The following is a 24,498-nucleotide window of genomic DNA, read 5'->3' on the forward strand; positions in this document are numbered from 1 at the left end:
AAGGTATTGCTTAGACAGCATGTAGTTATGTCTTCGCACTGGTAGGATCTTTGTCTCCTGATGGAGGTGGTCCACATGAGAACTAAGGAGACAGCCCGTCGCAGTTCGGAGGGCGGCATTCTGACAGATCTGAATATTATTCCACTGCGTGTCACAAAGTTGACGTGACCACACTGGCGCTGCATAACTTACCACAGACCGGCCAATTGCTTTGTACGTGGTCAACAAGGTTTCTTTGTCTGCACCCCAAGTGCTGCCAGCGAGTGACTTGAGGACCTTGTTTCTACTTTTAACTTTATTGCAGATTGCTGTGGCATGTGGGGAGAAAGTGTAGGAGCTGTCAAATGTGACGCCAAGTATTTTGGGACACTTGATGGTCGGAATCATTTCTCCATCTACAATCACAGTCAGCTCAGAATTCACCTCACGCGTATTTGTAGTGAACAGTGTGGCTGAAGATTTGGTGGCGGATATCTCCAGATTTCTTGCAGCGAAATATGAGGCAAGCTCGTTGAGGTAGACGTTCAACCTATCGCAGATGTCATCAATGGGTGGGGGGCCTGATGCCATGATCGTACGGTCGTCCGCATATGATACGATCTCTATGCCGTCTGGAGGAGGTGGGATGGAGGATAGGTAGAGGTTAAACAGAGCCGGAGATATCACCCCACCTTGGGGAACTCCCTGTTTCACTCTACGGTGTTTTGACTTTTTATCCCTAAATTCCACAAATGACTGGCGGCCACACAGATAATTCGCGACCCAACGTTTCAGGCCTGGCTGGAGGGACGTGTTGGCGATGTCCTCAAATAATTTGGCATGGCTGACCGTGTCGAATGCCTTCGATAGGTCCAGTGCCACGAGGACCGTCCTATCACATGGCCTGGGTTGATTGAAGCCACGTCAAATGTGTGTGGTGATGGCATGCAAAGCTGTTGTTGTGCTGTGCAGTCTCCGGAATCCGTGTTGATGCTCGGCGAATGGAAATTCTCCTACGAGGCTCGGGAGGAGTAATGCCTCAAGCGTTTTAGCCACTGGTGAGAGAAGGGAGATCGGTCTGTACGACTCTCCCAAACTCGGGTCTTTACCAGGCTTCAGTAGCGGGATCACTCTGCCCATTTTCCAGACATCGGGAACTATAAGAGTGTTCAATGACAGATTAAGGACAATGCTAAGGTACTCAACTCCAGGTAAATCCAGATTCTTCAGCATCAATGTAGAGATTCCGTCGGGGCCCAACGCCTTGGAAGGTTTGGCACCACGGATGACATTCGTAACTTCGCCCACGGTAAATTGTGATGGCTGTTCATCGGCTCGGAGACCACGAATACGGCGAATGGCTCTCCTCCTTGCCCTGTCTCTTTCGGGATGCACAATAAATTGACGGTTGAACAACCTGGCGCATCTCTTCGGATCAGTCACGGTTAACTCGCCAAAAGTGACTGAGGTCCTGTCGTCCCGTCTACCGGGGTTCGAGAGAGACTTAACAGTGGCCCACAATTTGCCTGCACCGGTGCCTAAGTTACATTGCTCCAAGTGTTCCAGCCACAAATTCCGCTTATGTTCGTTGACTATCCTGTTTATTTCCAGATTCAGCTCGCTGATTCTGGGGTTAGCGGGGTCCATAGCACGAATCCCATCACGCTCGTCTGCGAGTACCACTGCTTGCGCCGGGAAATTGGGTCGCACTTGCGGTATTCGACCGGCTGGTATAAAGCCGGTTATAACAGTGTTAGGCACTTGTGGTAGTGTGCGTAATATTTCCAAGCTCATTATCTTGCCCACGCGCACAAATTTGTGCAATAGTGCGGGTGTATTAATCTGCCACTGATATATAAGATCAGGCCCGGTTGAATTTGACGCATTATCTTTTATTATATCGTGGTGAGTGTACAATGCAAGTAAATGCGTCATATTCTACTGAGGTACAACGTATTTTAACTTAGTGCATTTGCTTTTAACACCCAGAAGGGAAGAGAGATACAATTCATACCGATCGACTCAGATGAATATAGCAATAATGTTGTTATTTTTCAATCGTAGTTATTACTGTTTGAACATATTTGCTCGAAATTTGATACGGATTTTCAAATAACCTATCTGAAAACACACGCCGAGGTCCATTAAAATTGATTCAGAATGAGACATAGCTCCCACTTTGTACTTAAAGGGTAGGTGTAGGGTATTATACAGTCGGCATCGAACGAATTTTGCCATTCCTTACAGGTTTTTTATGTGCTGCTTGCTATTGCAGCCGGTCATGTATTTGAATTTTGTCAAAAGAAAAAATTTGTCAAAAATATCTATCAAAATGGTCAAGCTACCTACCTGACCCCTTTTAAATCTCCACATTAGAAAGGGATGAATGCAAATGTATATAAAAAATTCCATATTGACAAAATCTAAATTCAAATTAAATTACACTTTGATGTTGTTGTTGTTGTTTAGTTACTTGTAGAAACACTAATTAGTTCTTTTTTTCTTCAATAATAATTAAGATACTCGAATCATACATCACCCCCACTGTTTAATATTTGCGGTTATTGCACAGGCACTGATAGCATGTCGATGATAATAGGTCGAGTACTCATCACTTCTGTTTATATTTATTTTGTCGATAATTTGTGAATATTATCATTTGTTGAAACAATGTGAATAAAAACAAAACCAAGCAAAAGATAGCCCCCAAACATAGCCCTCACAATGAACGGAATAATCATTCAGCTTGTCAGGATGTCTTTCATTGTGCTGTGATCATTGTTAATAGTTTTTGCCAATTTCTCTAGGTTGCCAAACACTTGGAAAAATTCCTCTCATTTATCAATTTATTCTCATTTCGGTAAAAAAAATGTGTATTGTATCTGAAGGTATTTCAATTTAGGATCTTATCGATGGATAATCCAGACAGCAGTATGAACTTGTTACGAAAATTAAATGGTAAAGCGTGAAGAAACATTTTGAAAAATTAATTATTGCCCTCTTTTCTGGAGCATATGAAACAATTGTTTGGACATAAATTAATGTTCAGACCATTGAAAACGGTGAAATATATAAAGAGTCAAAATATTGAAAAACAAATTTATTACCCAACATACATAAACACAATTCGGCAAGTCTATTGAGAAATCAACAAAAATTAAAAAGCAATAATAATTTTTTCTAATTATAAATTTAAAAAAAAAATCTTTAAACTTCAGCTGGATAGTGAAATTTTTAAAGCAAAACCCAAAGAATATGCTTGTTCTTGCCACCGAAGGACGAAGGTCCTCGAAATTCATTTCTGTTCCTTTGAAGTATGAATATTCTTAATCGTCATAAAATTCTAAGACGATCTAGCCATGACCTTCCGCCTGTCCGTCCACCCATGAAAATAAATTTAAATATGAAGTATGGTGATATATGTATTTTTCATATCAAATTTAGCAATTCTGAAAGTTTTACACATCGTCTGATACAAATGAAATATTTTGTGTGAAAAACCGCATGTTCTTTTACAAAACGAAGTCCAATTTTTATCGGACATACATATAAGCACATATGGCTACAAGTGATAACACCACGATGATGCTAACATCGCCTCCGAGGGTCTCAAGATCAAAAGGAAACAAATTTAGGGTATGGATCATTTTCTTGGTACACTCTAATATATGAACATCTTATTACAATTTCATTAAAATTTGTGAATCCAAGAATTTTTTTTGGCAAGGATGTCGAGGTGATCCAAACTACTCACTATTCGATGTAGGCTAATCAATGACGCATTTGTGAGCCCTAAACGGGAAAGCGATTGATATACAGCTATATCTAAATATGGTCCAATATGGATTATATTTTGTTTTGACATCGAGTGGATCGAAGGCCACTGTAGCGCAGATGTTAGCAAGTCCGCCTATTAGCTCAAAGTCGGTGTTCGAATACATCCGAAATATTTTCAGCGGTGGTTATGCCATAACCACCATAAGCTGGCTACATTTGTGAGGTATTCTACCATTTGATATGACAGCCATGTAACAACTTCTGCTCAAAGAAGTGTGGCACTGCGGCACGCCGTTCGGACTCGGCTATAAAAAGGAGGCCTCTTATCATTGAGTTTAAACTTGAATCGGACAGCACTCATTGATATGTGAAAGGTTTGCCCCTTTTCTTTAATGGAATGTTGTGGGCACATTTGCAAAAATTTGCTTTGAATCGAGTAGTCCAGGCAAACTCACTGTTTTAAATTTCAGCAAACTCCGAAATTGGTTAATCACTACGCAATTTATGTTCTATATAACACCTTTATCCAAATGTAATCCGATTTGGACTGTTTAAGAACTTAACCTACGTACAAAAAAGTAAGGATGGGCAAAAGTCGGTCGAAGCCGATCTTTTAATACCCTACACCACATTGGAAATGCAGGTTAAGTCGTCGAATTTAAAATTTGCTTAAATTTGATATGTAAATCGTTGTACACATTTTCGCGAAGATCGATTGATAAATGGGTAAGCAAAGGCATTGAAAGTTAAAATCGGGAGATGCATATATATGGGAGCTACTTTTTAAAACTAAACAAATTTAAATGAAATTCATCAACCATCAAAAGAGTAATAAGAGAAAACTACGTACCAAATTTTGTGAAGATCGATTAGCAAATTACGAAATTATTGAGTATTATTCAAAATCTGACGAATATATATATGTTGGAGCTACATTTAAATCCCAACCGATTTCTATTAAATTCAACAGCAATACCAGGAGTCATAGGAGAATCCTTTTTGCCAATTTTCGTGTGAATCGGTTATCAAATGACCATATTATTTCAATACTAGTCCAAATCGGACGAACATATATAAGGGAGCTAATTCTAAATCTGAATCGATTTCTATGGAATTCACCAATAATTTTGTGACTTATAAGAGAATCCATAGTCCATAGCCCATTTCGTGAGAATCGGTTTAGAAATGACGATATACTTGCAATTTTAGTCCAAATCATTTAGTCACTTCGTTTGCAACACATCGAAATATCCATTTCGACCCTTTAAAGCATATATATTCTTGATCAGCGTAAAAATCTAAGACGATCTAGCCATGTCCGTCCTTCTGTCTGTTGAAATCACAGTCTTTAAAAATAGAGATATTGAGTTGAAACATTGCACAGATTCTTTTTTTTTTATCCATAAGCAGGTTGAGTTCGAAGATGGGCTATATCGGACTATATCTTAATATAGCCCCCACATAGACTGATACGCTGATTTAGGGTCATAGGCCCATAAAAGCCACATTTATTATCCGATTTTGCTGAAATGTGGGACAGTGAGTTGTGTTAGGCCCTTCGACATCCTTCTTCAATGAGGCCCAGATCGGTTCAGATTTGGATAAAGCTGCCATATAGATCGATATCTCGATTTATGCGACGGTGAGTTAAGTTAGGGCCCGCAACACCTTTCTGGAATATTACTCAAATAGGTCTATATTTGGATATAGCTGTCATATAGACCGATCTCTCGATTTAAGGTCTTGGGGCCATAAAAAGAGCATTTATTGTCCGATTTCGCCGTGAGTAGTGTTAGGCCCTTCGACATCCTTCTTCAATTTGGCCTAGATCGGTTCAGATTTGGATATAGCTGCTATATAGACCTCTCTTTTGATTTAAATTCTTGTTTCCAATTTCAATACGCTTTGTCTCTAGGTTCAAGAAAATGCTTGTCTCTGTATCCGCAGTAACAGTTACAAATGAAACAGGAACAAGGGTGAGGCCGGTACGCCACGTATAAAGAGACAGAAGGTGTGCAGCAGAATATAGCAGCACGTCAACTTAGTAAACAAGAGCTTGAAACGGCAGCATGTTGAACAGCGGGCATAGTTGGCAACACTTTTGAGCAAGTTAAGATAAAACAAGTAAAAGCGTGCTAAGTTCGGCCGGGCCGAATCTTATATACCTTCCACCATGGATCGCATTTGTTGAGTTGTTTTCCCGGCATCTCTTCTTAGGCAAAAAAGGATATAAGAAAAGAGTTGCTCTGCTATTAAAACGATATCAAGATATGGTCCGGTTCGGACCACAATTAAATTATATGTTGGAGACCTGCCAAGCCAATTCGTATAAGAATTGCGCCCATTGGGGCTCACGAAGTAAAATAGAGAACGATTTATATGGGATCTGTATCGGGCTATAGACCGATTCAGACCAAAATAAACACGTTTGTTGATGGTCATGAGAGGATCCGTCGTACAAAATTTCAGGCATATCGGATAGTAATTGCGACCTCTAGGGGTCAAGAAGTCAAGATTCCAGATCGGTTTATTTGGCAGCTATATCAGGTTATGAACCGATTTGAAACTTATTTGACACAGTTGTTGAAAGTAAAAATGAAATACGTCATGCAAAATTTCAGCCAAATCGGATAGGAATTGCGGCCTCTAGAAGCTGAAGAAGTCAAATCCCCAGATCTGTTTATATGACAGCTATATCAGGTCATGGACCGATTTCAACCATACTTAGCACAGTTGTTGGATATCACAACGAAATACTTGGTGCAAAAACTCATTCAAATCGGATAAGGATTGTGCCCTCTAGAGGCTCAAGAAGTCAAGACCCAAGATCGGTTTATATGGCAGCTATATCAGGTTATGAATCGATTTAAACCATACTTGGCACAGTTGTTGGGTATCATAACAAAACACGTCGTGCGAAATTCCTTTCCAATCGGATAAGAATTGCGCTCTCTAGAGGCTCAAGAAGTCAAGACCCCAGATCGGTTTATATGGCAGCTATATCAGGTTATGAACCGATTTGAACCATACTTGGCACAGTTATTGGATATAATAACAAAACACGTCGTGCAAAATTTCATTCCAATCGGATAAGAATTGCGCACTCTAGAGGCTCAAGAAGTCAAGACCCAAGATCGGTTAATATGGCAGCTATATCAGGTTATGAACCGATTTGAACCATACTTGGCACAGTTGTTGGATACCATAACAAAACACGTCGTGCAAAATTTCATTCTGATCGGATAAGAATTGCGCACGCTAAAGGCTCAAGAAGTCAAGACCCAAGATCGGTTTATATGGCAGCTATATCAGGTTATGGACCGATTTGAACCATACTTGGCACAGTTGTTGGATATCATAACAAAACACGTCGTGCAAAATTTCATTCTGATCGGATAAGAATTGCGCACTCTAGAGGCTCAAGAAGTCAAGACCCTAGATCGGTTTATATGGCAGCTATATCAAAACATGGACCGATATGGCCCATTTACAATACCAACCGACCTACACTAATAAGAAGTATTTGTGCAAAATTTCAAGCGGCTAGCTTTACTCCTTCGGAAGTTCGCGTGCTTTCAACAGACAGACGGACGGACGGACAGACGGACGGACGGACATGGCTAGATCGACATAAAATGTCGCGACGATCAAGAATATATATACTTTATGGGGTCTCAGACGAATATTTCGAGTAGTTACAAACAGAATGACGAAATTAGTATACCCCCATCTTATGGTGGAGGGTATAAAAATCTAATCCGCCAAGATAGCTCTTTTTATAATAGGTATTGTATCAGACATTTAAAACAAGTGGTATGCAGTATTAAACTTTTTCATAATGCGTAAAAAAGGAGTATATGCTTTATAGTTGCGTCTTACAAAGGATAGTCTATGTTGAACATAATATCTCATAGGCCGGATTGGTACATTGAAATGCAAATGTTCAATCAAAAAATAAGAATCAATTTTACCATTTACTTACTTAACCATGAACATGCAACGCCTTTTCACAAGTGTTGGTAAGTCAATTAACTTAAGCCGATTTATATATGGAGGTAGATCCATAAAACCATTCCATTCAAAGCCCCATAGTGTAAACAAGAAGAAATTCTTCTGGACAGACCCCACTCTATCAATGTGACAATCATAACTTGGAGACCACACAAGGGAACAATATTCCAAAAAAGGACGAACAGGAGAGGTATATAGCCTTTTCGTTGGGTATGGGTCATCGAACTCCTTATACCACCTTTTTATGAATCCAAGTGTAGATATTGCCTTCCTAACACAAGAATCAATATGATCATAAAAATGTATCTTAGTATCAAACAAAACTCCTAAATCCTTAAAAGAAGCCACACTCTCATGAACGTAATCTCCTATACATTACGAAGTCGAAAACGCAGACCTTATTGAATAGGACATTCTCTTACATTTCTTCCTATTAAGGCTCATACAATTAATATCACACCATTCTATCAGCCTGTCAAAATCGTTCTGTATTTCGATAGAATCAGTAGGTTAACAAATGTACGAAAAAAGCTTTATATCAGCTGCATATATCAATAACGTTGAAGATTGAATAATATACGGAAGACAATCAAATATAGTGCAAATAGAATCGGACCAAGATGACTACCCTGCAAAACACCAGACGTAACCATTATTTGTCTCGATTCGTGTCCTTCAAGCGAGATCCTTTGAAACTTATCCGGGGGAAACTCCACCAAGTTAAGTTTATGAAGTAAAATCCTTTGATCAACCGTGCCTTGCAAAAATCAGTATATATAACGTCTATCTGAATTCCCCGTGATAATGATTCAGACAAATAGATTGAAAACTCCAAAAGGATTGTAGCCGTTGATTTATTTCTTAAAAATCCATGTTGACTTTCGGAATTAATTGACCGCAATTTTCTGGGCAAACCTACGCTTTAACAGTTGTTCAAGTAACTTTGGAATGGCATTTGATTTAGCAATTCCTCTGTAATTCTCTATATCAAACCTGCTGCCACTCTTATGAAGAGGGACTATGTAACTCTCTTTCCAAATAGATGGAAAACTATCACGGGCAAGCGAACAGTTGAATAAATCTTTCATTGGCATGTACAACAATCTCGCCCAATACTTCAAAATAGCCAATGATACGCCGTCAGGTCCAGGAGAATAACTACACTTCAAGGAATTCAATCCAGCTAAATCCTCATCGTAAGTCAATGTTATATTAGAGATAGAATCACAAGACCGAATATCATAGGGGTACTCAGACATGATAGGAGGGGATTCCAAGTAAGTCGACTGAAAAAAATTTGCAAATAGTTCCGAATGAGTCCCATTGTCAGAGGCTTGAATATCGCGAAACTGCATCTGGCCTACAGTCATTCTCTTCATTTAACAAAATTATAAAAGCTTTTAAATTTAATGCTTATCAATTTAAACCTCATGCCACGTAAATATTAAGCGTAACATTTCTTATTCATCTCGTAAGAAAGAAAATTCACGTCGCTACACATGAATGCATGAAGAAACCACCTTTCGTCATAATACGGTGAAAAATTCATAAATTCTGCCCCCATACCAGCTTTCGAAATATGATCCGATTTGGATCAATTTCGACACGGATATTGAGAGGTCTAATAAGTACAGGTCACTGTTCAATTTTGTAGTAAAATATATTGGTCTTTTTGGTAGCCATATCCAAATATAGACCGATCTGAAACAACTACGACAAGGATGTCGTAAAGCCTCACATAACTCACTGTGTCAAATTTCAGTAAAATGGGATTATTAATGCTCCTTTTATGGAAGCAAGACTTTAAATCGAGAGATCGGTCTGTATGACAGCTATATCCGAATCTTAACCAATCTGAGTCCAAAACCTTAAATCGAGAGATTGGTCTATATGGCAGCTATATCCAAATCTGGACCGATCTAGGCCAAATTTAGGAAGGATTTCAGCAAAATCGGATAATAAATGTGACTTCTAGGGGCGGATTGCTCTATATGGATGCTATATCAAGATATAGCCCATCTTCGAACTTAACCTGCTTATGGATAAAAAAGAGGATGCGTGCAAAATTTCAGCTCAATATCTCTCTTTTTAAAGACTGTAGCGTGATTTCAACAGACAGGCGGACGGCTAGATCGTCTTAGGTTTTTACGCTGATCAAGTATATATACATTTTATAGGGTCGGAAATGGATATTTCGATATGTTGCAAAAGGAATGACAAAATGAAACTACCCCAATTCTTCGGTGGTGTGTATAAAAAAAAGGAATAAAAAAATTAAAGCACGATTAAAGAAGGCCATAGAAAGGCGACAAATGGCCTGAACTATCCCCACAAGAACTTGACAAATTAATACGAGATAAGCGTAACCACGAAAACCACGACGGAAGCGTGATCATTAGAATTGAACACAAAGGGGTCTATAAGCCTAAGGGAGACATTTAACGTTGGATGATAGCCATCCACTGGAGTAACGAAGGGGATAATCCGTGGTACATAGAATTCAGAAGAATTACGAAATAACAGGTCAAGTAGTTTACCAGTAGTGGTATTACGAACATGGTTTAATTGATACAAACATAGTTCGAAAATTGTGTCGAAGAAAGCGCCATATATTCCAAGATATACCCGGCATATTGAAGTCACCAAGAACCAAAACAATATCACTTATTGACGCCAAACCACATCTAGATCTAATGAGTTCTAAATGGCACTGATAAATATCATAACCACAGTTAGGGAGAACATAGGAGCACGCGATGAAAAAAGTCCTGTTTAAACTTACGAAACGAACATATATAAATTGAATATCATGTAAGGAAGAGAGTTAGATCCATTAACAAGAATACCAATCGACTTAGAAACACTAACTGTTTGATTAAACTATGTCCGTCTGTCTGTCTTTCTGTCCATGTTAATTTGTGTACAAATTTATTACAGGCATTTATTTTGGCCTAGAGATGAAGCCTTTTGAAATTGGAAGAAATCGGTTCAGATTTGGATAAAGCTGTCATACATATGATCGTCCGTAATTTGTCAACCGACCTTCATGAAATTAGTCACGAAGGTTTTTCTTATGACTCTTCTGATCACTAATGAGTTTTATAGAACTCGGTTCAGACTTAGATACTAACGCGAGGACTTCAAGTGTGAAAATGTTTACGGATAGTAAAATGGCCATAAGGGTAATAACAAGCAGGACGGTAAGGTCACGAACGGTCTTGCAGAGCAAGAAGGAGATTAACGCCTTCTCGGAGGATGGCACAATCCACATCGTTTCGGTGCCGGCCCAGGTTCGAATCGTGGCCGGGCTCTGCCGAATGTTTAATTTTTTCAAGTTTTTTACCTGTTAGGGCGAATGTCATTAAATTTTTCAATTTCTGTTTGTTTCTCTTTCGAGACGAGCTCAATGATCGGAGATGCAAATGGAAAAGGAAAGCCAATCGAGAACGATCTCGATTATCCTTGTTCGGTTCCTAGAAGCTTAAATTTTTGCTGGTTTGATAGAAGTTTGGCATGTAGAATAAAATTATGCCCTTCAACTAATTTAATTTGTATATATTGTAAGCAGAGTCCATGGCGGTGGGCTCCCAAGATTCGGGCCGGCCGAACTTAGCACGGTTTTACTTGCTTCTTTTTATACCCACCATCGAAGGATGGGGATATAATCATTTTGTCATTCCGTTTGAAACACATCGAAATCTCCATTTTCGATCCTATAAAGTATACATATTCTTAATCAGCTTAAAAATCTAAGACGATCTAGCCATGTCCGTCCGTCTGTCTGATAGAGATATTGAGCTGAAACTTTGCATAGATTCTTTTTATACCCTCCACCATAAGATGGGGGGTATACTAATTTCGTCATTCTGTTTGTAACTACTCGAAATATTCGTCTGAGACCCCATAAAGTATATATATTCTTGATCGTCGCGAAATTTTATGCCGATCTAGCCATGTCAGTCCGTCTGTCTGTCGAAAGCACGCTAACTTCCGAAGGAGTAAAGCTAGCCGCTTGGAATTTTGCACAAATTCTTCTTATTAGTGTAGGTCAGTTGGTATTGTAAATGGGCCATATCGGTCCATGTTTTGATATAACTGTCATATAAACCGTTCTTGGGTCTTGAATTTTGGCACGACGTGTTTTGTTATGATATCCAACAACTGTGCCAAGTATGGTTCAAATCGGTCCATGTTTTGATATAGCTGCCATATAAACCGATCTTGGGTCTTGACTTCTTGAGCCTCTAGAGTGTGCAATTCTTGTCCGATTGGAATGAAATTTTGCACGACGGGTTTTGTTATGATATCCAACATCTGTGCCAAGAATGGTTCAAATCGGTTCATAACCTTATATAGCTGTCATATAAACCGATCTTGGGTCTTGACTTCTTGAGCCTCTAGAGGGCGCAATTATTATCCGATTTGCCTGAAATTTTGTACGACGGATTCTCTCATGACTATTAACATACGTGTTTATAATGGTCTGAATCGGTCTATAGCCCGATACAGCTCCCATATAAATCGATCTCTCTATTTTACTTCTTGAGCCCCCAAAGGGCGCAATTCTTTTTTGAATTGGCTGACATTTTACACAGGTCTCCAACATATAATTTAATTGTGGTCCAAACCGGACTATATCTTGATATTGCTCTAATAGCAGAGCAACTCTTTTCTTATATCCTTTTTTGCCTAAGAAGAGATGCCGTGAAAAGAACTCGACAAATGCGATCCATGGTGGAGGGTATATAAGATTCGGCCCGGCCGAACTTAGCACGTTTTTACTTGTTTTTGTCTATAAGCAGGTTAAGTTCAAAGATCGACTATATCTGACTTTATCTTCATAGAGCCCCCATATAGACCGATCCGCCGGTTTAGAGTCTAAGGCCCATAAAAGCCACGTTTATTACCTGATTTTGCTGAAATTTGGGACAGTGACTTGTGTTGGCCCAGATCGGTCCAGATTTGGATATAGCTGGAATATATTGTAGATCGATCTCTCGATTTAAGGGTTTGGGCCATAAAAGGCGCACTTATTATCCGATGTCAGCGAAATGCTTTTTTCGTTGGAATATAACGACATTCTAATTCAATTTGGCCCAGATCGGTTCAGATTTGGATATAGCTGCCATATTGACCGATCTCTCGATTAAAGGTTTTGGGGCTATAAAAGGCGCATTTATTGTCCGATTTCGCCGAAATTTGGGACAGTGAGTTGTGTTAGGCCCATTGACATTTTTCTGCAACTTGGCCCATATCGGTCCAGATTTCAATATAGCTGCCATATAGACCGATATCTCGATTTAAAGTCTTGGCCCAATAAAAGGCGCATTTATAATCCGATTTCACTTGAATTTGACACAGTGACTTACGATAGGGTTTTCGACATCCGTGTCGTATAAGGCTCAGATCGGTTTTTTTAGATACAGGTACATAAAAGACCTGTATTTTGTTAAACACAATTGAACAATGACTTGTACTTATTAGTATTTGGTCCAAATCGGACCATATTTCGATATAGCTGCTATGGGGCATAAGGTATGGATTTTTCACCGGATTTTGACGAGAGGTGGTTTAAATATATACCCGAGGGGATGGGTATCCAAAGTTCGGCCTGGCCTAACTTAACTCTTTTTACTTGTATGGTTATAAAAACATATTGACTCAAGAAATAATTTTTTTTATACCTTACACCACCACTATGGTACAGGGTATAATAAGTTTGTGCATTTGTTTGCAACGCTAAGAAGAAGAGGAGGTAGACCCATTTATAAGAATACCGATCGGCTTAGAATCACTTCCTGATTCGATTTAGCTATGTCCGTCTGTCTGTCTGTACATGTATTCTTGTAACCAAGATTCAGGTCGCATTTGTTGCCCGACTGCCACAAAATTTTGCACAAGTTACTTTTTTGAATCAAGGACAAACGCTTTAGATTTTGAAAAAAATCGGTTCCGACACGTGTGCAGAATTTCATAAAAATCGGTTCAGATTTAGATACAGCTCTCATACATATCTTCCATCCGATATGGCATTTGAAGGCTATATAAGCCACAATTTGAATCTGATCTTTACAAAATTTTGAATGAGAATTTTTATTTAATGTTCCAACACGTGTGCAAAATTTCATAAAAATCGGTCTAGATTTAGTAATAGCTCCCATATAAATCTTTCATCCGATCTGGCCTGTTAATGCTGTAGAAGCCACAATTTTGGTCCGATCTTTACAAAATTCTCCACGAGCTGTTTTATGTTAAATACGTGTGCAGAATTTCATAAAAATCAGTTCACATTTAGATATAGCTCCCATATATTTCTTCATAAGGATGAAGAAGCCACAATTTTGGTCCGATCTTTACAAGATTTTGGATGAGATGTTTTATACGACATTCCGATATGTGTGGAAAATTAGATATAGCTCTCATATATACCCTCCATCCAATTCTTACAAAACTTAGCATGAGATGTGTTGCTTGACGTCCCAATACATGTGGAAAATTTCATAAAAATTGGTCCAGATTTAGAAATAGTTCCCACATATGTCTTCCATCCGATATGCACTTTTAAGGATAGTGAGATCACAATTTTGGTATGATCTTTATAAAATTTGGTGTGAGGTGTTTTATTTGACGTCTTTGTACGAGTGCTAAATTTTATCAAGTCCGTCCAAATTTAGATATATGTAGCTCCCATATATATCTTTTATATGATCTGGCCCTTAAGTCTCTATTAGCCACAATTTAGGTCTTATCGCAAAAAATCCCTCAAGTTTCTATTCAATAAATCAATAAGTATGCAAAATTAAAGTCAACAGATGTTCCATGCATTCAAAGAAGTTCCCAGATTCGGTGGTGTAGGGTATTATATAGTCGGTTCCCCACGACTTTTGCCTTTCCTTACTGGTTTGAATTTATTTATTTATTTTTTAATTTTGTTAAAATAAGTAAAAATTTTAAGTGCTCGTTGTCGACTCCAAAGTCGGAGTCGAGCGATCTTCCCAGAGTCGGAGTCGGATTCGAGTGACAATTGGTCGACTCTTCAGCCCTGCCCAATATTTACGAGTAGAATACGAATCTAATATCAAAATGTGGGACCACGTTTCTGGGGGTCCACCCCTTCCCCAAAATACCCCCAAACAGGACTTATTTACTGACTATGGGGTTATAGAGCTTAAATAAAAGGTATTTGAGTGCAGAATTTGAATATGATATCCAAATATGTGACCAAGAGTTTGGGGGTCCGGGACAAATTTACGACCATTGTAATGGGGAATTTGATATCAATATTTGGAAAAGTGTCTATGGGGCCACCCACTCCCACTACACCACCCAATTAGAAAATATTTGCTGACTATTGCAATATGAGGCTCAAATAAGAGGTATTTTAGAGTAGAACACGAATCTGATAAATATTTTCAAAGCCAAGTCACTGAGTGACCGCCCCATCCCCCAAAACACTCCCAAGCCGGTCATCTTTGCCGACTATGGAAAAATGGAGCTCAAATGAAGGGTATTTGGGAGTAGACCACGTATTTGATATCAACATTAGGGACCAACTGTCTAGGGGACTTTCCACCACCATAACAACCCCCAAATAGGACGTATTTGCTCACCAAGACAATTTGGGTCGTAAAGAGAGTGGAACTAAATATTTATAGTTTTTAGGGCCAATACCCCAAACTGGACATATTTGCTGGCTTTTGCAATAAGGAGTTTAAACGAGATCAGAAAACGAATTTGATATCCAATTTTGAGGCCAATGGCAATATGGGGTTCAAATAAGTCATATATAGATATATGAGAGCATGTTGCTGATATATTTTCCGGGCTTAGTGTTTGGGGGACCACCACAATCCCCTAAACACCCCTAAATCGGGCATATTTTCCCACCATGTCAATGTGGAGCTTAAATGAAAGGTATTGGGGGGTAGAACAAGAATTGATACCCATTTTCGGGACCAATTTTCTGGGGGTCTATTCCTTTCCCATAATACCCAATAAACAGCAATTTTTTAGTTACCATCGCAATATGGGGCTCAAATAAAGGTAATTGGGAGTAGAATACGAATACGAGTAGAATACGCATCACCCCATTCCCAAAACACCCTCCAAAGGGTAAAAATTTTTCGACCATGCCAATATGTGTCTCAAATGAAAGGTATTTGAGATAAGAAAACGAATTTGATAACCTATTTTGGGGCCATGTGTCTGGAGGACGTTTCATCGTGTAAACTCCTCTAAACCAATGGCAATATGGGGTTTAAATATATGGTATTTGAAAGAAGAGGGGGACCACCTCACCCCTAAAAACACCCCTAAGTCAGATATCATGAGAATATCGGGCTAAAATAAAGTATTTTAAGAATGGAGTACACCTTACATCCAAACTTAAATTCGTAGACCAATAATGATATGTGATTCAGACTGTTAGTCAAGCGATATACTATTTTCGTAGCATGGTATTTCACTAAAAGCTCTTTAATTGTCGAAAATAAATATTCCAAAGAAACTTTTGTTCCATATAAAGTAAAAGAAGGCGCAGCGGAGCGGGCCCGGGTCAGCTAGTACTTAATAATATCAACTTTTGTTGCATTGATGTTGATCATACGTCACTACGTTCTGAATTAAATGATTGTTTCTCTTCTTTTGCAGATACTTTTACTTTGGCCTGTGTATGCAAAAGCCATTTGTATAACAAAAGAATTCTTCGCATGGTAAGAATTTCAATTTTAATTTCAGTTTTAATTAAAGGAGATGTACATAAGTGAATGGTAAGAAAATACCCAGTCATCAATACACTTGACAAGACAATCATATTTTAGGCTTAAATTTCATTCGCAGAAATTAATGGAAATGAAATTTAGCTCATATTATATTTATATCACTAGCATGAGTCATATTCGAATACAATACTTACACTTACGTGGTTTTCATACTCGGCCCTATTAAGGATGCCCTTGTGATTGGCCCTCGCCCTCTCGCCCAGCTCTATTCACCTTGAATGTGTGTAATCCCCTTAATTCAATTTATTATTTTAATAAAATGTAATGCAATTAAATTGTGCGGTTTGTGATGTCGACAATTTGAAGTGGTTTTGCGCTTCGTGTCTGTTTGCGGAAGCAAACACACACACGCACCTTTAAATCCCATTCTCACTCCCATTCACCTACACTCAGATACATTCATTTTAAAACCCCAACGACTGTGTGATTGGCAATGCCTTAGCAGTGCAACATTTAGGAGGCAAACACATAACTTGGCATGCCATGACTTGTATGCTGGAGCATGGGTGGAAGATCGTTTATTCGTCTGGCACTCCATCGTGGTGTATAAATGTGTTACGGTGTGCCAACACCGCCATAGAAATGAAAAATATGAGGAATTCTTAACGCTTTAATAAACGTTTCCAACTATAAGGAATGTCTTGAATTTGGATCAACCCGTTTACAAGGGAGAGACGAAAATTGTGGAAAAACCTATTTTCCCTTGAATTAGGTTGAAATATATAACAAGTTCGTATCCCTATATGTGCCGATACAGTACCATTTGTAAATCAGACACGAAAGCGGTTCCAAAAGTAACCGACCTAACAAAGAAAACACAACAAATTTGAGAACAAGATTTCTTTGTTTCTCAACATAATCTCCTTGTAGCTCGACGCACCTTTTTCCAGCGAGTTTCAATAGCTTCGCATAGCCTGTTTGTAGTAAGAACTGTCTAGCTCCTCACAATAGCTATCAACTCAACCTCTTCTCTACTTGAAATTTTTTTGTTTTCGAAGCTATTTTTTTTTCCTTGGACACAAAAAAAAATCCTAGGGAGCTTACTCTGGCAATAGGGTGCATCCTGAAGCAATTTTTATTATTATTCATGGTTTTTTGCCATTGGTATATTTGTGAAGTGTATTGGTGTATTTGTGAAGTGCTCTGTCTCTATTGCATTGAGGAAAAACGCAGCAACCACCTTGTGACAGCTTTCTCATTATCAAATTTTCGGTCAATATGCGATATACAATCTCTCAATTGACCCTGATTCAATACCATTTTGTGGATGGACACTAATTAAGTATTTTAAAACTCATGTCCGCTCTTTGCAATATGTCAATCGGTTTGTTGGCAGTGGTGTTGCGAATGTTATTCTTGGGGTGCTCTAGAGGATTTACATCACTCCAATAACACATGTTTTGCTTTGCATGACAAAGCCGGATGTTAAAGTGAGTGTCGTCACTGGAGAAAACTACCGTGTCTTCTGGCAGTTTCTCAGTAAGCATTTCACATGCAGTTTGACGGGCAAAAAAATCGCGTTCAGTTAATTCTTGCACAACATCCAATTTAGGGGGGGGGGGGGTGAAACTTAGGGTATTTATGGAAAATTAACAGAAACAGAAATTCCCATAGCACACTCATAGCAAAAAGATTTGCTTAAATAGCAAACACTGTCTGTTGAATATTAATAGTTAATTTTGCTGCTAATATAGCTGTAGTACTGCTATTACAGCAGTAGTGCTGCAATTTCAGAGCAGCAGGCCGACTGCTGAAAAATCTCTTGTTTGCTGAAAATGGCAGTAACCAAAAATGTGAGTGAGCTCAGCCACATTTTGTAATGATCAGGTAGCTTCTTAGCAGTAATATACCACAAATTAAAATCATCTCTTCCAACAAAATTTCTAAAACAATGCCTAAAGTAATCAAAACAAGTAACAGGCAAATATAAACCAGTAAGACCGTTCTAAGTTCGGCCGGGCCGAATCTTATATAACCTCCACCATGGATCGCATTGGTCGAGATCTTTTCCCGGCATCTCTTCTTAGGCAAAAAAGGATAAAAGAAAAGATTTGCTCTGCTATTAAAACGATATCAAGATATGGTCCGGTTAGGACCACAATTAAATTATATGTTGGAGACCTGAGTAAAATGTCAGCCAATTCGAATAGGAATTGCCCCCTTTGGGGGCTCAAGAAGTAAAATAGAGAGATCGATTTATATGGGAGCTGTATCAGGCTATAGACCAATTCAGACCATAATAAACACGTATGCTGATGGTCATGAGAGGATCCGTCGTACAAAATTTAAGGCAAATCGGATAATAATTGCGACCTAAAGAGTCTCAATAACTAAAGATCCTAGATCGGTTTATATGGCAGCTATATCAGGTTATGAAACGATTTGAACCTTATTTGGCACAGTTGTTGAGAGTAAGAATAAAATACGTCATGCTAAATTTCAGCCACATCGGATAGGAATTGCGCCCTCTAGAAGCTCAAGAAGTCAAGTCCCCAGATCGGTTTATATGACAGATATATCAGATTATAGACCGAATTGAACCATACTAGGCACAGTTGTTGGATATCATAACAAAATACTTTGTGGAAAATTTCATTTATATCTAGTGGCTCAAGAAGTCAAGATTCAAGATCGGTTTATATGGCAGCTATATCAGGTTATGAACCGATTCCAACCATACTTGGCACAGTTATTGGATGTCATAGCGAAACACGCCGTGTAAAATTTGATTCCAATTGGATAAGATTTGCGCCCTCTAGAGGCTGAAGAAATCAAGATCCATGATCCATGAACCATACTTGGCACAGTTATTGGATAACATAACAAAACACGTTGTGCAAAAATTCATTCAAATCGGATAAGAATTGCGCTCTCCAGAGGCTCGAGATGTCAAGTCCCAAGACCGGTTCATATGGCAACTATATCAAAACATGGACCGCTATGGCCCATTTACAATCCCGATCTAGATTAATAAGATGTATTTGTGCAAAATTTGAAGCGGCTAGCTTTACTCCCTCGAAAGTTAGAGTGCTTTCGACAGACAGACGGACGGGCGGAAATGGCTAGATCGACATAAAATGTAACGACGATTAAGAATATATATGCTTTGTGGGGTCTCAGACGAATATTTCGAGTAGTTACATACAGAATGACGAAATAAGTATGCCCCCATCCTATGGTGGAGAGTATAAAAATCGCATAACAATTTTTAGCAGATTTTTGAACTAAAGACTGCAGATTTTGTTTGTTAACTTAGCTGACCGAAATGTATGCTAATTCAGCAGGCCAATGTTTTCTGAAGCAGCAGCAAACATTTTTTGCTGTTTTGAATAAAAAAATTGGTTGAGTGCAGGTGCGTTTTTACGATCTCCTGAACTCCGGGAAGAACGCAAAACTGACTGCTTCACTCTTTGGATAGTAAGCGGAGTTCTGATGGTCCGTTGGTATTGTATATGGGTTATATCGGTCCATGTTTTCATATAGTTTAGGTTAGGTTTAAGTGGCATTGTGATACCACAGGAACAGAAAAAGGAATATGCCTTCTAGTTCCTACCGTTGAACCATCCAGGTCGCTTTAAAAAGTCCAATAACTTGCGAATTTTCACATCCGCTAAATCAGACAGGTTCTCAAAGAAATGAGAATTTAATGTGGAACTCCTTCAGACTGCTAGTGCGGGACACACACATAATAGGTGCTCTATAGTATCTTCTTTTTCGATGTCCTCACAGCTTCTGCAAAATTCGTTGCTGGCAACCTTCAGTCTGTCAGCATGTTTTCCGATTAGACAGTGACTTGTCATGCCGGACACAATGACACTTGGCTGACTGTTCTAGCCAATAACAGCAAAGCAGAAGACCTATTCAAGTCTAGATTAGGCCACATAGTGAACATCTTTCATTCGTTGTCCTGAAAATTTAGCTTACATGTCACAATAAACACAATATCAGACATAAACCAACTTAGGGGAGTGGCATTGAAAACAATTAAGGATATTGTAAGTAGCACGGAATTCCTAACTTAAAATTTTCTTTTTAGAGGTTACTTTATAGTTTTTAGAGTGCACAACAAGCCGATTACTGGCTTAGGTGTATGTCCGTAGTGGCTTGGGGCAGATTAATATCTGCACCCTCTTTTCGACTTAACCTAACCTAGCTTACATGTCCAGTATCCCTGGAATGTGCAAGGTAGTTCCTAGTCTCGCAAGCTCGTCCGCTTTGCAATTCCCTAGGATATCTTTGTGGCCCGGCACCCAGAACAGGTGGTTTCATATAGCTGCCATATAAACCAATTCTGGATCTTTACTTTCTTAAAGTATCCGATTTGGCTGAAATTTTGCATTTGTTATGACTTCCAAAAACTGTACCAAGTATGGTATATGTCTGCTCATTACCTTATATACCTTACATATAAACCTATCTCGGAACTTGACTTTTTGAGCATCTAGAGGGCGCAAGTATTATTCGATTGGGCTGAAAATTAGCACGACGTTTTATGTTTTGACTTTCAACAACAACGCTGTCATGTTTGGTCTTAACCGGCACCGTTAACCTTATATAGCTCCCATATAAACCTCTCCCGATTATACTTTTTTAGCCTAGAGAGGGCACAATTTTTATACGATTTGGTTGAAATTTTGCATAATGACTTCCACTTTGGTCTCTAACAGCCAAACCAAGTATCACCCCAATCAGTTCATAACTCGGTATAGCTCCAATAGCATAGCAGTTATTATCCGTTATCCTTTGTTTGCCTATTAAAGATTTTAAAGATTCGCCGGATAAATTACTTTACAAATGCTATCCATAGTGAAGGGTATATAAAATTCGGCCTGGCCAACTTAGCATGCTTTTACTTGTTTTAAAATATGAAAGTTTCTTTGGCGCACCCTGTTTATTAATCTTAACCTACATATTTCGATTAACTTTACAAGATTTAAAAATGGTCGCAATATTTCATTATTAAAATCGAAACATCTATATCGGAGCTGTATAAAAATGTCAACTGAAAATCCGTACACGTACAGTACTATAGAAGTCATGAAATTGACAAATTGACCAATTTTGGAAAATTGTTGATAAATGTGCTGACAAAGAATCTAGAAGTGGAAATCGCGTGATATACAAACATGGGATCTACATTTATCTAAATATGTAACGGTTTCTTTGAAATTCACCAAATTTTTGTGAGGCTCGTTTGACTACATTTTTGCAAAATTTGGCCAAACCAAACGAATAACTTTATGGAAGCTATATTTAAATCTGAACCGATTTCGACAAAAATCCGTACATAGTGAAAGTCATACAATACCGTATTGTGCAAAAAGGGTTGATTAATGCCGTTGTAATGGCTCTAGAAGAGAAAAATGGCGAAGCATATATATGGGAACCATATTTAAATCTGAACCGACTATCATGTTTATCTGTGTACAAATGACAACAATATAGCATTATTAGTCCAAATCGAACGAGTACACAAATCTAGTTTTTTCCAGCTTACAAGTTACCAAGAATGGGTAAAATTGAAATAAAAATGTTTAAATTATATATCTCAGAGAATTTTGGACCTATTTTGGAATAATTGTTATCCGAAAAATTTTTAAGTCGTGAAGAATACGATACAATTGGTCTCACTTCCATAGCTTTATTTGTACAGTGGGAAATGAGAGAGAAGAAGTTTGGAGAGAAGTTTTACATGGCATAGTACCTCACAAATGTTATCAGCATTAGGAGGGGAAAACCACCGCTGAAAATTTTTTCTGATGGTCTCGCCAGGATTCGAACCCAGGCGTTCAGAGTCATAGGCGGACATGCTAACCTCTGCGCTACGGTAGCCTCCGGCTAAATATTTAAATGGTGTTTTACGGGCATTCCAAGAAAAGATTGAGAAAAGTGACCTTCAAAGAAAGCCCTAAGGTTGGAGAATTCAGCAATAAAAAAAATCTGAAATCGTAACAAAAATCGAGTTATTTCGGTTTTTAGGTTGGAAATACGCAATGCTGTTTGAACATTTCTGGAAAATTTTGGCATGTATGGAAAGCTATATTGGAGAAAAATTCCATTATATGATCATCTTTTGTGTAGCCGTAACCCACAAGCATACCATGGAGGCCTATATAATCAGCTTTTCTGTAGTTGTACCACTAATAGGCATAGGAATATAAAATGTTACCTAACTTTTAAAGCCTTAAACCACGTTTATACTAGAGCCTTAGTCCACTTGATTTGAGATTCAAGTGATTTGTGTATGTCATCAGGGGTGTTTTTGAACGCAATTTAGCAATTTAATTAGTGAATTTTTTTTTTTAATTTGAGTTTTATAATTTCAATAAAAAATTGTCAGATTTTAGCAAAAAGTGCTTCCCAAAACTAACGATAATAACCGATATTCAATACAAATGCAGTTTGAATTTCGAAAGAGATTTGCTGGAAATCTCCTCAAATAAATTGATTTGCTCACACTGAAAATGTATGGGAAACCTCGTTACAAGACACGAGTTTTCCGAAATCTCGTCCAAATCTCCAAATGTAAACATGTTTTTATACCCACCACCGAAGGATGGGGGTATATTCATTTTGTCATTCCGTTTGCAACACATCGAAATATCCATTTTCGACCCTATAAAGTATATATATTCTTGATCAGCGTAAAAATCTAAGACAATCCAACCATGTCCGTCCGTCTGTCTGTTGAAATCACGCTACAGCCTTTAAAAATTGAGGTATTGAGCTGAAACTTTGCACAGATTCTTTTTTTGTCCATAAGCAGGTTAAGTTCGAAGATGGGCTATATCGGACTATATCTTGATATAGCCCCCATATAGACCGATCTGACGATTTAGGGTCTTAGGCCCATAAAAGCCACATTTATTATCCGATTTTGCTGAAATATGGGACAGTGAGTTGTGTTAGGCCCTTCGACATCCTCCGTTAATTTGGCTTAGATCGGTCTAGATTTGGATATAGCTGCCATATAGACCGATCCTCCGATTTAGGGTCTTAGGCCCATAAAAGCCACATTTATTATCCGATTTTGCTGCAATTTGGAACAGTGAGTTGTGTTAGACCCTTCGATATCCTCCGTCAATTTGGCTCAGATCGGTCTAGATTTAGATATAGCTGCCATATAGACCGATCCTCCGATTTGGGGTCTTAGGCCCATAAAAGAGGCATTTATTGTCCGATGTCGCCGAAATTTGGGACAGTGAGTTAAGTTAAGCCCCTTGACATACTTCTGCATTATCGCACTGATCGGTCCAGATTTGGATATAGCTGCCATATAGACCGATCTCTCGGTTTTAGGTTTTGGGGCCATAAAAAACCCCATTTATTGTCCGATGTTGCCGAAATTTGGGACAAAGAGTTATGTTAAGCCTCTCCACATATTTCTGCTATGGGACATAAGTTGTGAGTTTTGCACCGGATTTTGACGAAAGGTGGTTTACATATATAGCCGAGGTGGTGGGTATCCAAAGTTCGGCCCGGCCGAACTTAACGCCTTTTTACTTGTTAAGTTCATTCTATTCAAAACCATCGAACGTATTCTGGATTTCATGATAAAGAGTACAGCATTAAGCGAACTGCTCAAATACAAATAGCATGCCTCTGTCAAGGTAAGGTCGGTGAAGACTGCCCTGCACGAGGTTGTGCATAAAATAGAAGAATCTTTCGGTGCCAAGATGCTCACATTGGCGGTATGCATTGACATCGAGGGTTTTTTGTAGCATTTTTTTAGCAACGGCGGACCACACTGATCCAATTCTTAGTTAAGTACCAGGTAGCCCGGATCCTTAGAGACTGGATAAATCATATGCTAAGGAACCGGTAGATAAATTGTGGGCTCATGACATAAATATAAGGCAGAAAGTTTAAGAGGACACGCCACGGGGCGGAATTTTATCGCCACTCCTATGGGTGACCACCATAATAATAAAATAACCTATTATGGATGCTG

The 24,498-nt window shown here is 38.6% G+C and overlaps 1 protein-coding gene across 3 annotated transcripts in view; it reads left to right on the top strand.

Moving 5' to 3' along the window:
- Positions 1 to 24,498, top strand: part of LOC131996633 (uncharacterized) — a 529,958-nt gene that overhangs the window by 196,724 nt on the left and 308,736 nt on the right. For 2 of the 3 annotated variants that reach the window (XR_009397902.1, XR_009397901.1), the window contains one exon: positions 16,417 to 16,478. The exons of the other annotated variant lie outside the window; for it this stretch is intronic. The gene's annotated coding sequence lies outside the window, so the exon portion shown is untranslated. The remainder of the gene's footprint in view (positions 1 to 16,416; positions 16,479 to 24,498) is intronic. 3 annotated transcript variants of the gene reach the window in all.

This window comes from Stomoxys calcitrans, chromosome 4 (assembly GCF_963082655.1).
Source record: "Stomoxys calcitrans chromosome 4, idStoCalc2.1, whole genome shotgun sequence".
NCBI lineage: Eukaryota > Metazoa > Arthropoda > Insecta > Diptera > Muscidae > Stomoxys > Stomoxys calcitrans.